Below are 15,187 nucleotides of genomic sequence, written 5' to 3' on the forward strand. Positions count from 1 at the left end.
AGTCAAAATCTCAAGAAAAGTTAGTGCAGATCGCAAGGTGAAAGTCACCTTGCGATCCCGATGCGCAGTACCGCCAGGTTGGCATCGCAAGAAAGATAGACTGTGCAGGCAAGTCAATGCTTGCTAGATCGATGTACTATCTAGTTCATCTCACATGTCAATTACATCTCACATAAGCCAAAATCTCACATAAGCCAAAATCGTAAGCATACATAGTCCATATCTCAAGAAAAGTTAGTCAAAATCGGTGGTGCTTGTCTCCGGGGAGTTCAAGGAAATCGCAAGTGAAAATCGGGCATAGCAAGGATCTAACCGTGTGTACACACCTTAAGAAGAAACAACACCCTACCCCACAACATACACCTATGAACATGCATATACTTACCCACAGATGAATAGGAAATTCAAAGCAAAAATCCAAAAGGACACAATAACAAAAGTAAATAGTAAATACCTTGCCAAAAAAATAACTGAAAATGCTGCTCCCTTCAGGAAAAAGAGAAATAACCATAATAAGCACACTAAGATAAAACAACACCCCACCACACAAAACACACCTATGAACATGCATATACTTACCAGCAGATGAATAGGAAATTCGACACAAAAAGCCACAAGGGCACAATAAATAATGTGAATACTGAATAGGCTACTTTGCAAGAAAAAAAAAACTGAACATGCTGCTCCCTTCAGGAAAAAGAGAAATAACCATAATAAGCACACTAAGAGAAAACAACACCCCACCACACAAAACACACCTACAGTATGAACATGCATATACTTACCCGCAGATGAATAGGAAATTCAAAACAAAAAGCCAAAAGGGCACAATAACAAAAGTAAATAGGCTACTTTGCAAAAAAACAAAAACTGAAAATGCTGCTCCCTTCAGGAAAAAGAGGAATAACCATAATAAGTACACTAAGAGTGTGTGCACACGGTGAGATCCTTGCTATGCCTGATTTTCACTTGCGATTTCCCTTGAACTCCCCGGAGCCTAGATAGCACAGATTTTGACTAACTTTTCTTGAGATATGGACTATGTGTGCTTACGATTTTGACTTATGTGAGATTTTGGCTTATGTGAGATGAACTAGATAGTACACCGATCTAGCAAGGATTGACTTGCCTGCACAGTCTATCTTTTCTTGCGATGCCGACCTGGTGGGACTGCGCATCAGGATCAAATCGGGATCAAAAGGTGACTTTCACCTTGCGATTTGCACTAACTTTTCTTGAGATTTTGACTATATAGTCAAAATCGAAAGAAAATATCTCGCCGTGTGTACACACCCTAAGAGTAAAACAACACCCCACCACACAAACACACCTATGAACATGCATATACTTACCCGCAGTTGAATAGGAAATTCACAACAAAAAGCCAAAAGGGCACAATAACAAAAGTAAATAGGCCATCTTTGCAAAAAAAAAAAATACAGTATATACTCGAGTATAAGTCGACCCGAATATAAGCCGAGGTACCTCATTTTACCACAAAAACCTGGGAAAACTTATTGACTCGAGTATAAGCCTAGGGTGGGAAATGCAGCTCTAGCCCTACACAGCCATCATACTGCCAGATATGCCCCCACAGTGCCAGATATGCCCTCATAGTGCCAGATATGCCCCCATAGTGCCAGATATGCCCTCACGCTGCCAGATATGCCCCCACAGTGCCAGATATGCCCTCATAGTGCTAGATATGCCCTCCACAGTGCCAGAAAAGCCCTCATACTGCCAGATATGCATGCCCCCTCAGTGCCACATATGCCCCCACAAGTGCCAAATATGCTCCCCCAGTGCCTGCTATAACTTACTCTCCGCCACTCCTGCGTTGTCTTGTGAAGGAGGGACACGGAGGGCACAGCGCGTGCCTCTCCTGTGCCCCTCCTGCGTCTCCGGCAGCTGCGGCGGGTCTGTTAAATGAAGTGCCTGTTCGTGAGCCAATCAGAGCTCACAAACGGGTACTTCCTTTTATAGACCCGCCGCTGCCGCCGGAGACGCAGGAGGGACACAGGAGAGGCGCGCTCTGTGCTCTCCATGTCCATAGGCGTGCGCAGCTAATTTTATTAGGGGGTGCACTGCCGAAGGTGCTTGTCTAGCATCACCTTTTGGGCGTATCTAGTACCGCCATTTGGGTGTGTCTAGCAACGTCTTTTGGTCATCTCTAGCACCGCTCATGAACATATCAAGCACTATTTTACATTCAGTAAAATCACATGGCTTAATCTAATTTCTCCCTAGTTCCTAATAAAGTAGATATAATACACCCCAGAGAAATTAAATGAAACATAATAATGTGACCACTGGCCGATACTGACTGTCCGCTGCGGCATAACCCTGAGTCTTAGCTGCCGTTGCACCCTATCGCTGCTTACACTTCCCTAACCTATCACTGACCCAGTGGCGGAACTAGAGAGTGGTGGGCCTAGGTGCATATACATTCCCTTCCCCCTACACACATCCCACCCCTTGCACCCCCCAGCATCTACACCCTGATTTTGAGTGGCCCATTCTGCAAAGTACAGGAGATTTAGGGGCCGAACTTTTCAGTTTTAATATAACACAAGTAAAGTTTCAAATGAACATGTGCCATCAGAGCCACATATGCCTCTTTCTATGCCATCAGACCCCTCCTCTGCAGGACACCAGCATTTGTCACACATGTCCCCATGCCCCTTATTCACATAACACCATAGAGTATGCGTCATAAATACATATTATGTCACACAGTATGAGCCACAATTCACATTACTCCACACAGTATGAGCCCCAGTATGAGTCCGGCAATGCTCTGGAGAATGGATCGCTTATGATCTATAATATAGTACTCAAGTGAGCAGTGATAATGGAGCAGATAGACTGTATGAAAACCCAGGCCGCTGGATTGGTGATCGCAGAGAGAGCCCGGAGCAGTCTCTTACAGCCAGCCGCTGAGCCCCCGCAGGGGGAAGAGAGCAGTGTCCGCAATTGCCGCCGGGCTTTAGATGGAATGGAACCATTCCCAGAGCTGTCGGATGGCCATCGATGAATAGATGTGCGGCAAGGTGTTTAGATGGGCTCTCAGCGGCAGTACCTGGGCTGAGCTCCCACGGGCAGCTCCGATTGAGCCTCACTGCAATCTACCATGTGGAGAAGAAGGATGGTATTGAAACCACAGTGGTGTTCCGTTGACTGTGTGTTAAAGCCAGCTGCGATGTCAGCGGCGATGTGAAGGCTGCGCTCCCACAGGTAGCTTCAGTTCAGCCTTGCTGTGATGTGCCGCCGGCGGGGATTGAGGCGCCAGAGCCCTGGTACCTGTGCAAGGACTAGCGGAAGGCTGTACTCTCAGCGGCCGTGTTGGGGCTAGTCTCCTGCAGATGGCTCCGACTGAGCCTAACTTCAGGTTGTAAGGCAGGAGTAGTTCAACAGAATGTACACCTGTATCCTTAACGCGTTTCAACGCCAGCAGGGCGTCTTTTTCCAAAAGGCAGGTATCCTGGGGTTTCTCAGTGAGGTGCTGCTAACCCTTCTCAGTGAGGTGCTGCTAACCCTTTGTCTGTCTGTCTATCTATCTATCTATCTATCTATCTATCTATCTATCTATCTATCTATCTATCTATCTATCTATCCCAAAACAACCACCTTGAGGCCATTATAAAATTATATTCATACATAGCAATATTATAAATAACGCATGCAGCTTTCAAAAGGATTTTTTTTTAAAAAGCACCAGTGTATTAGCAAAAACATCTCAGCAAATCTCCATCTCCATACGTTACAGCCTATCTCCATAAACTGAACAACATCTCACCACCTGCTGAGTTTGACATATTAGCATGGTGGAAGACCTGAAGTGACCAACTAAACTAATGAAAGGTCTTACCTTAATTAGTGCCTTAAGAAGCCTCTCAGCATGTGTTGGGATATTGAAACTCTATATTTACTTTCACCCAAAAGTGGTGACTACAACAATGCATGATGACATCATAGTGTCAAACTTTGTTAACTAAACACATTATACAGTTTACATGGAGATGAAGGTAAATCAAAGCCATAACTTGCTACATAAGCTCTAAACATTAAAATGAATAATAAGCCATCACCCTAAATAAACTGACACACAAATATAAAGTACTAAATACCCTTAGTATACTAAAATAATCCAGAGAGGAAATAATACAGTATGTATTGGATGTTAGATAAACAGGGCCAAGAACATATGGAGATGCCAAAATCTTACAATAATATGACCAAAGTTGAACATCAAGCACTCACCTCATTGAGTAAACTTATCAATGTTATCATTCGTCCCACCAGGGCTATAATTATTAAGAATGTAATATAACCCTATTGGGATGAAATTGATCATCAACTAAGAGATACTCAGGTGTACAGGAAACTATCAGAGAACCCCACGCATCTACAGGAGGGAGGAGCGAGACAGGAAAAAATAATATTCATATAATATCCTATGTAATAAAAGTCTGAGGCTGCTCCCATACCTCTCTGGGGGGAGTTCAAGTGTTTTGTGGTGCCTGACACGCAATTCAAGTATTGATCCTTTTGGACATGCACAATGTTGTTCTGTCATTTTGATGGACTACTAACTAGTGTATATATATATATATGTATATATATATATATATATATATATATACATATATACATAGTATATATACACATATTCCTTTCTATAATCAATAGTTATCAATATCTTTTCACACTTACCACTAATTGTACACCTTCTCTTTATAGTTAATCTAATTATGATTACCTATAAAATTACAATTAAAAGTGAAGTAAATCTTATCTACCATATAAAATAATTGAGGTTAAATGTCATGACTCCAACGGCACATGTGCCAACATACATTTTCCACTGCCAGTGGTGCAGACTTGACAGCTAGGAGAAGGTGCCGCCACAAGGGAAATATATCAGGAATGGGAATTTGAACATGGGTGAGGACAGGGACAGAGGAAGGCACAGAAGTGAGGATGACCCCCAACCCATTATAAGACAGGCACAAAAACTACCTCGTAACTTACATATAACACATGAAAATTCAAGAACAAAGCTAAATGTTAATATAGGTGTCATGCCTTCCAGCATAGTTGTTAGACTCATTTTGTTTCTGTGTCACAGTAACCTGTATAATCAACTCCCTCCAGTGGTCAGCACAGAAATATCTCAAAGTTGTCTATTCTTTTTTGTCCCTCCTAACTTGTTGTATTTAATTAGCAATGTATGCTGGGTCAAGGGAGCTGTGAGTAGCCATTTTCTATTCACACATGGACATAGACAGACTAGTTATACTCATTGTCCAGCTGGCTAGCATATTAGATGGTGAATTAATGGCTACATTTGTGTCATCATAGGCTTGTTTAGTCAGTCAGGAATGGTAGCTATATTGGTAGCACTGTGATTTATGTTTGTACATGTACAGATGGAGCCACGCTCATCTAGTCTTCTCTGCTGCGTGTCACAACTGAGGGCCTGAGCTGACGGGAGGCAGCCTCAGTTGTAGGGGCTGAGATGTACCGGAACCTGGGAGGTTGTATCAGACCCCTGGACATGTAAGTAACATGAATAATAACTGCCCGAAGGCGTGACCACGACAACTTGGATAAAAGTCAATGATGTTTATTATGACAACTCCGCAACACAGCAGCAGTAAAAGAAAACGTAAAAGTCAGCAAAGAATAAATACAGTTCCTGGGTACTACAGGATGGCAGGAGCCACAGGGCACTGGTAGTGTGAGATAGTTCTTATGATCTTCTAGATGGAAAGTCCTTACCAGGCCCGACTGTAGCAATGGAGATAACCCAGGATTGTGCCAGCTGGTGTTCCAGGAAAAGCTGGGTTGCTGAAGATAAAACAGCTGCTGTGGATACTGGCTGGAACCAGACTGTTGTTAGCACGGAGTGGATACTGGTGTTAGGGTCTCCTGCCCTGTGCTGCCACGTCGTCATGGCAACCGGGAGACAAGTGCTAGTGGAGTAACCTGAGCGCAGCTGATACTCCGGTTCGGGTCTTTTGCTGTGCAGTGGTTATAGGCTCTGTGCACGGCAGGGGATCCGGTGCTGGTTTTTGTGCTCACAGTCTGTGAGGTCTGAGTGGGGCGTGGACAGCACCTGCTTTATAAGGCCTCTTTTCAGGGTAAGCAGATGCTGCTGAATCTCTATTGGTTAGTCAGTTCATGAAAGTTAGCCAGTACTGTGTAGCTTTGTATTTGTTTGTTGCTTACTGCAAATAGGCCTGGGGATTTGGTATTACACTCTGCCAATCCAGACCTAGCAGTAAGACTGGAGTCAGTCGTTTAGCTTGCTGGGGTTCTGTTATTACTCTGTGAACTTAGCAAGTTTGCGGCTGTATTCTAACACTTGCCTGTCTAATCCTGTCTCACTGTGCTAGGTGTCAGGGGTCAGTTTAGTGGCAGTAAGCTTAAACCTGTGCACTGCAAGTGAGAATCAGGATTGTGGAGGCTCTCCTTGTGTCTATCATTCCATCTCTGACCAAGGAGTTTACTGCCACACCCGTTGGTAACCCTTTAGGGTTTTGCTGTTGCCCTTAGCAACAGCATTTCGGGTTCTCTATGTATTAAAACACAACATCTTGCTTTTTACATCTGAGCAGTTCTAATACAAGGGAGATACCCAGTTCCTTAGCCTCTGGGCTTCTCTGTTCACTGTGTGTGTATTTTGTTACCCTATCACCTTCTGTGTACGTTATGTCATATTCCCCAGTTTGTCTGTGAGTCCATTTGTTTTGCATAACAGTTCAAACACCAGTACATTCCTGCAGACACTGGAGTGCATAACAGTTCTGACACTAGTACTTTCCTGCAGGCACTGGTGTGCATAACATATTCAGCAGCCTAATACTCCTGTTGAAATTTTGTGGGAATATGGAGCATACCCCTCAAAATACGTTGCAACAGGTGGTCGATCAGGTGCAGGTCCTGACTCGGCAATTTAATGATTTGTCCATTAAAATGCACACCTCCCAGGCTGCTGGCGGAGCTCCCGCAGCAGCAGCACCTGCAGGGGTTAAGGAGCCGAAAGTAAATCTCCCGGATCGTTTTTCTGGAGATCGCTCGCAGTTCTTTTGTTTCAAGGAGAGCTGCAAGCTATACTTCCGGCTTAGGCCTCAGTCTTCTGGGTCGGAGATTCAGCGGGTGGGCATAGTGATTTCCTTGCTACAAGGAGACCCACAGGTCTGGGCATATGGGTTGCAGCCTGACTGTCCGTCGCTTAAAAGTGTTGATGCTTTTTTTACGGCACTGGGCATGTTGTATGATGACCCTGACAAGACGGCCTCAGCCGAGGCTCAGATTTCGATCCTTAAGCAAGGGCGAAGGCCAGTTGAGGTTTACTGTACGGAGTTTCGGAGGTTGGCCCATGATACCCAGTGGAATGACCCAGCCCTGAGACACCAGTACCGAAGAGGTCTTTCTAACCAGATAAAGGACCAACTGGTACAATATCCCTTGCCTGATAGCTTGGATCAGCTCATGCAGTTATCCATCCGGGTGGATAGACGGCTGAGAGAGCGTAGGCTTGAAAGGGAGACTGAGATTTCCTTCCTTCCCAAGGGAACCTCAGACTCTGAGGAATTTTCTGAGGAGCCTATGCAGATTGGGGCTACCCGCCTCTCCTCGCGTGAGAAGACGCGGAGGAGACAGCAGGGGTTGTGTTTGTACTGTGGGAATAAAGGTCATGTGGTAGTATCATGCCCAGAAAAGCCGGAAAACTTCAGGGCCTGAGGGTGATGGGAAATATCCTGTCAGGCCAGAAGTCAGAATTTCCCAAGAAGACTTTTATCATTCCGGTGACCTTGAAGATCCTCGGTCAAACTGTCAAGACTGAGGCCTTTGTGGACAGTGGGGCCGACGGGGTTTTTATGGACCGCCAATTCGCCCTAAAACACTCTGTTCCCTTAGTACCCTTGGCATCGGAAATTGAGATTTGTGGGTTAAACGGGGAACCATTATCCCAAGGTAAAATTACCTCTTGCACTAGCCAGATTTCTTTGTTTATTGGAGCCACACACTCTGAAAAATTGTCCTTTTATGTGACTGTCTGTACTTTTGCCCCATTGGTGTTGGGGTTACCCTGGTTAAGGGCCCACAATCCTCAATTTGACTGGGTCTCTGGGGAGATTCTTAGTTGGGGTACTGATTGTTTCAGGAGTTGCTTGAGCCTTCCAGTCAGGCTCTCGCAGCTAAGTTTGCCAGGATTGCCAGGGTGTTATGCAGATTTTGCGGACGTGTTCTCCAAAAAAGTTGCAGAGGTACTACCTCCCCATCGCCCCTATGACTGTGCCATTGATTTGTTGCCAAATGCTAAGCTTCCCAAGAGCAGGTTGTACTCCCTGTCACGTCCTGAGACTCAGGCTATGGCAGAGTACATTCAGGAGAACTTGGCTAAGGGATTTATCAGACCTTCACAGTCTCCAGTTGGGTCGGGGTTCTTCTTCGTGGGTAAAAAGGACGGTTCGTTGCGACCCTGCATCGACTTCAGGGAATTGAACCGTATCACGATTAAAAACTCATACCCACTGCCTCTCATTTCGGTCTTGTTTGACCAGCTTCGTACTGCCACCATTTTTTCTAAGATTGACCTACGCGGTGCGTACAATCTAATCCGAATAAGAGAGGGGGATGAATGGAAGACTGCCTTTAATACCCACTCAGGGCATTATGAATATTTGGTGATGCCTTTTGGGCTCTGTAATGCCCCGGCAGTCTTCCAGGATTTCATGAATGATGTGCTCAGGGAATATTTGGATAGATTCTTAGTTGTATACTTAGATGACATCCTAATCTTCTCCCATTCCCTGGAGGAACATCGGAAGCATGTACGCTTAGTCCTCCAGAAACTCAGAGACCACCGGCTTGGGGCGAAGCTGGAGAAGTGCGAATTTGAAGTTCAGCAAATCGCATTTCTAGGATATATTATCTCCCCAGAAGGTTTCCAAATGGAGGGTTCCAAGGTACAGGCAGTCCTGGATTGGGTGCAGCCCACTAGTTTGAAGGCGCTTCAGCGTTTCCTGGGCTTTGCGAATTTTTATAGACGATTTATCGCTGGATTTTCGTCTATAGTGGCGCCCTTGGTGGCACTCACTAAGAAAGGGGCGGATGTTGCTCACTGGTCTTGTGAGGCTAAAGCGGCTTTTGCCCGTCTCAAAAGGGCATTTGTTTCGGCCAAGGTGCTGCGACACCCAGATCCAGAGCGTCCTTTTGTGGTGGAGGTGGATGCCTCTGAGATGGGTATTGGGGCAGTGCTTTCTCAGATGGGAGTGTCTGATAATCGCCTTCATCCCTGTGCTTACTTTTCCCGTAAATTTTTGCCTGCCGAGATGAATTATGACGTGGGTAACCGGGAATTGTTGGCTATTAAGGATGCACTCGAGGAGTGGAGACACTGGCTTGAGGGGGCTAAGTTTGTGGTCTCAATTCTCACTGACCATAAGAATCTGGCATATTTAGAGTCAGCGAAGCGTCTCAATGCCAGGCAGGCACGATGGGCTTTGTTTTTTGCTCGCTTTAATTTTTTGATAACATATCGCCCTGGGTCAAAAAACATCAAGGCTGATGCGCTCTCGCGGAGTTTTGCTCCAATCCAGGAGACCACCGAGGAGCCGTTGCCCATTGTTTCCCCATCATGTATTAAAGTGGGCATTACCCAGGACCTCTTATCATTAGTCCTTAGAGCACAGGAGCAGGCTCCTCCAGACCTTCCGGTAGGTCTTTTGTTTGTGCCTCCTAGGTTAAGACAGCGAGTGTTCCTGGAATTCCATGCCAAGAAGTCGGCAGGTCACCCGGGTATTGCCAGAACTCGGGAGTTGCTATCTAGGGCGGTGTGGTGGCCCTCGGTGGCTAAGGATGTGGATCAGTGGGTTCGGGCATGTGACATCTGTGCCCGAAATAAGACTCCTAGAGGGGTTCCTGTTGGCCCATTACATCCACTCTCTATCCCATCTAAGCCATGGACCCACATTTCAATGGATTTTGTGGTGGACTTGCCCAAATCCTCGGGGATGACAGCCATCTGGGTTGTCGTTGACAGGTTTTCGAAGATGGCACACTTCGTTCCACTGGTTGGGCTGCCATCAGCCAGACGCCTGTCTGAATTATTTATGCTGCATGTTGTGCGTCTCCACGGGTTGCCACTTGATGTGGTCTCTGACCGCGGATCCCAGTTTGTGGCCAAATTCTGGAGGGCATTTTGTTCCGATCTCCAGATTTCTGTCAGCTTGTCGTCAGGCTACCATCCGCAGTCTAATGGGCAGACTGAAAGGGTGAACCAGTCCTTGGAGCAGTTCCTCAGGTGTTATGTCTCCAAGTGTCAGACTGACTGGGTTGCTCATCTGTCCATGGCGGAGTTTGCCTATAACAACGCGGCTCACTCTGCTACAGGGATCTCTCCCTTCCTTTGTGTGTATGGGCATCATCCTAAGGCCAATTCTTTTGACCCCCTGGACTCCACGCCTGGTGGTTCCTCTGTGGTTTCGGTCCTTAGAGGTATTTGGCGGAAAGTGAAGAAAGCCCTTGTGTCTGTGTCATTAGTGACCAAAAGGGTTTTTGATAAGCGGAAAAGACCCTGCAGCTTCAAATTAGGAGACTTCGTCTGGTTGTCTACCAAGAATTTGAAGTTGAGACAGCCATCTCATAAGTTAGGGCCCCGGTTCATCGGCCCTTATAAGATCACCAGGGTTATCAATCCGGTGGCATTTCAGTTAGATCTGCCCCGTTCTTTGGGTTTCAATAAAACATTTCATTGTTCCCTTTTAAAACGGGCGATTAGTAATCCTTCTTCCAGTGGAAGACCTTCCCCTCTTCTGATACGTGGCAAGAGGGAGTTTGTTGTTGAAAGGATTCTTGACTCCAAGGTGGTTCGGGGTCGGCTGTCATTTTTGGTGCACTGGAAGGGGTATGGCCCGGAGGAGCGGTCGTGGGTGCGCAGTTGTGATCTTCATGCCCCCAGACTGATACGCTCTTTCTTCTCGCAGTTCCCCGATAAACCCGGTGGTAGGGGTTCTTTGACCCCTCGTCAGAGGGGGGGTACTGTTAGGGTCTCCTGCCCTGTGCTGCCACGTTGTCATGGCAACCGGGAGACAAGTGCTAGTGGAGTAACCTGAGCGCAGCTGATACTCCGGTTCGGGTCTTTTGCTGTGCAGTGGTTATAGGCTCTGTGCACGGCAGGGGATCCGGTGCTGGTTTTTGTGCTCACAGTCTGTGAGGTCTGAGTGGGGCGTGGACAGCACCTGCTTTATAAGGCCTCTTTACAGGGTAAGCAGATGCTGCTGAATCTCTGTTGGTTAGTCAGTTCATGAAAGTTAGCCAGTACTGTGTAGCTTTGTATTTGTTTGTTGCTTACTGCAAATAGGCCTGGGGATTTGGTATTACACTCTGCCAATCCAGACCTAGCAGTAAGACTGGAGTCAGTCGTTTAGCTTGCTGGGGTTCTGTTATTACTCTGTGAACTTAGCAAGTTTGCGGCTGTATTCTAACACTTGCCTGTCTAATCCTGTCTCACTGTGCTAGGTGTCAGGGGTCAGTTTAGTGGCAGTAAGCTTAAACCTGTGCACTGCAAGTGAGAATCAGGATTGTGGAGGCTCTCCTTGTGTCTATCATTCCATCTCTGACCAAGGAGTTTACTGCCACACCCGTTGGTAACCCTTTAGGGTTTTGCTGTTGCCCTTAGCAACAGCATTTCGGGTTCTCTACGTATTAAAACACAACATCTTGCTTTTTACATCTGAGCAGTTCTAATACAAGGGAGATACCCAGTTCCTTAGCCTCTGGGCTTCTCTGTTCACTGTGTGTGTATTTTGTTACCCTATCACCTTCTGTGTACGTTATGTCATATTCCCCAGTTTGTCTGTGAGTCCATTTGTTTTGCATAACAGTTCAAACACCAGTACATTCCTGCAGACACTGGAGTGCATAACAGTTCTGACACTAGTACTTTCCTGCAGGCACTGGTGTGCATAACAACTGGCTGGAACCAGTTAAATAATAAATTAACTTGGGAGCGATGAAATATGAACTGAAATGTAGAACTTGAGAGCGGAGAAATAATAATACCGGTGGAGAGTGGTAAAGTGTAGAAAGGACACCGGCCCTTTAAGGGAAGCTGTACTCTGCTGGAAGCTGAGCTGGAAGCAGGTAATGTTGTAGCTGGAAACAGATGAATCCACAATGGATTGGAGAGTCAGGCTACACCGCAGGTGGAATGCTGGTGCGGGTCTCTATGGTGGAAGTCTTGAGACAGGAGCTGGAACCTGGAAGACAATCACAGGAGAGAGACAAACAGGAACTAGGTTTGACAACCAAAGCACTGACGCCTTCCTTGCTCAGGCACAGTGTATTTATACCTGCAGCAAGGAAGGGATTGGCTAGGCAATTATGCAGATTATCAATACTGAGAACAGATTGGTGGAAATGATCAGCTGACAGAATCCAAGATGGCTGCGCCCATGCAGACACTTGGAGGGAAGTTTGGTTTGTAATCCATGTGGTAATGAAAACAGTAATGGCGGCGCCGGCCACCGGAGACAGGAGGCGCCAGGCTGACAGATGCACATCCAACCACGCGGACACAGCGGAGGCCGCGGCTGACGTAATCGCCACTCAGACACTCTGCATGCAGAAGTTCTGGGACGGCGGCGGAGGCCGCGGGAGACGCCATGCCAGGTGTAATATGGCGTTTAGTGTGACAGCGTCCCAGAGTGACAGGAGAGGATACAGGAATGTACACATCAGGATAACAGATGGAATCCGGTCCTGGAGCGCTGAGCCAGCCTTAGGAGGCATCTGATGGGTAAGAAATGGCGTCCAGATACCCGGATCGTGACAGCACCCCCCCCTTTAGGAGTGGCCCCAGGACACTTCTTTGGCTTTTGAGGAAACTTGGAATGGAATCTCCGGACCAAGGCAGGAGCATGGACATCAGAAGCATTGGTCCATGAACGTTCCTCAGGACCATAACCTTTCCAGTCAATAAGATATTGTAGTTGACCGTAACGGTGACGTGAGTCCAGGATCTTGGCCACTTCATACTCAACGCCTCGTTGAGTTTGGACTTTCGGAGTTGGAGGAAGTGAGGAATGAAACCGATTCAAGATCAGCGGTTTCAACAGGGAAACATGGAATGTCCTGGGTATTTTTAAGAAGGGAGGCAACTGGAGTCTGTAAGCAACAGGATTGATGACTTGTTCAATCTTGAAAGGACCGATATAGCGAGGTGCAAACTTCATACTGGGAACTCTTAACCTCAAATTCTTCGTGGATAACCATACCCGATCACCCACCTTGAGAGCAGGAACTGCTCGACGCTTCTTATCCGCAAACTTCTTGTACCTGAACGATGCCTTGAGCAGAGCTGATCGTACGCTCTTCCAGATATTGGCAAACTGATGCAAGGTGATATCCACTGCGGGGACAGAAGTTGCTGGAAGCGGTTGGAACTCAGGGACTTTAGGGTGGAATCCAAAGTTAGTGAAGAATGGTGTTGAAGCAGATGAAGAATGATACTGGTTGTTATGACAGAACTCGGCCCAGGGAAGTAATTGAACCCAGTCATCTTGAGAGGAGGACACATAGATGCGGAGGAAGGCCTCCAAGTCCTGATTCACCCTCTCGGTTTGACCATTGGTCTGAGGATGGTAAGCCGTGGAAAACTTTAGCTTGACTTGGAGGACTTGACATAAACTTCGCCAGAATTTGGCTGTGAATTGAACTCCTCGATCTGAGATAATTTCTTCAGGAAGACCGTGGAGTCGGAAGATCTCTTGTATGAATACTTGAGCCAACTTGGAAGCTGACGGAAGACCGGTGAGAGGAATGAAGTGTGCCATCTTGGTGAACCGGTCAACTACCACCCAGATGGTATTGAACTTGTTGCACATGGGTAAGTCTGTAATGAAATCCATCGACAAGTGGGTCCATGGTCGACGGGGAACGGATAGTGGAACCAGTTGCCCCGCAGGTGACTGGCGGGATACTTTATGTTGGGCACACTTTGGGCAAGATGCAATAAACTCCAAGACGTCCTTTTTCAGAGTTGGCCACCAATAGGACCTAGAGATAAACTCCAGGGTTTTTTGGATACCTGTATGTCCGGCAAAACGGGAAGCATGGGCCCAATGCATGAGCTTCTTCCTTAGCATCGGCTTCACAAAAATTTTCCCTGATGGGGGCGTAGAGTCCATCCCTACCGTGGAGAATGCCAACGGATTTATAATAGGATGCTTGTCTGAAGACTCTGACTCATTTTCTTGCTCCCATGAGCGGGAAAGGGCATCGGCCTTGCGATTCTGAGAGCCCGGACAGAACTGGAGTTTAAAGTCGAACCTGGAAAAGAAAAGTGCCCATCTGGCCTGACGAGGGTTGAGACATTGTGCGCCCTTCAGGTATAAAAGGTTCTTGTGGTCTGTAAGTATGGTGATTGAATGAGAAGCTCCCTCCAACAGATACCTCCACTCTTCTAGAGCGAGCTTGATGGCTAGTAACTCCTGGTCGCCAATGGCATAGTTGCGCTCAGCTGGGGAGAACTTCCGGGAGAAGAAACTGCAAGGGTGTAAATGGCCATCTTTAGCCCTCTGAGATAACACCGCTCCTACTCCAACGGAGGAGGCATCCACCTCTAAGATGAAAGGAGAGTCGATGTCAGGCTGTTTCAGAACAGGCGCAGAGATGAACCTTTGTTTTAAAAGATGAAATGCTTGCATGGCTTCTTCAGACCACTTGGACGGGTTAGCACCCTTCTTAGTGAAAGCAGTAATAGGCGCCACAATGGTGGAAAAGTCTCGTATAAACTTTCGGTAATAGTTGGCGAACCCTAAGAACCTCTGGACCCCTTTGAGGGTTAAGGGTACCGGCCAATTTTGGATTGCTTGTAGTTTCTCAGGATCCATCTCTAGTCCGGAACCGGACACAATGTACCCTAGAAACGGAATGGACTTGACTTCAAAGATGCATTTTTCTAATTTGCAATAGAGATGATTGACACGGAGATGGGACAGAACCTCTTTAACCCAAAAACGATGTTCCTCTAAATCGTTGGCAAAAATGAGGATATCGTCTAGATAGACCACGACATGACGGTATAGAATGTCTCTGAAGATCTCATTGACAAAATGCTGGAAGACAGCTGGAGCATTGCTCAATCCGAAGGGCATGACGAGGTACTCATAAT

Source organism: Pseudophryne corroboree, chromosome 1, assembly GCF_028390025.1.
Source record: "Pseudophryne corroboree isolate aPseCor3 chromosome 1, aPseCor3.hap2, whole genome shotgun sequence".
Lineage (NCBI taxonomy): Eukaryota > Metazoa > Chordata > Amphibia > Anura > Myobatrachidae > Pseudophryne > Pseudophryne corroboree.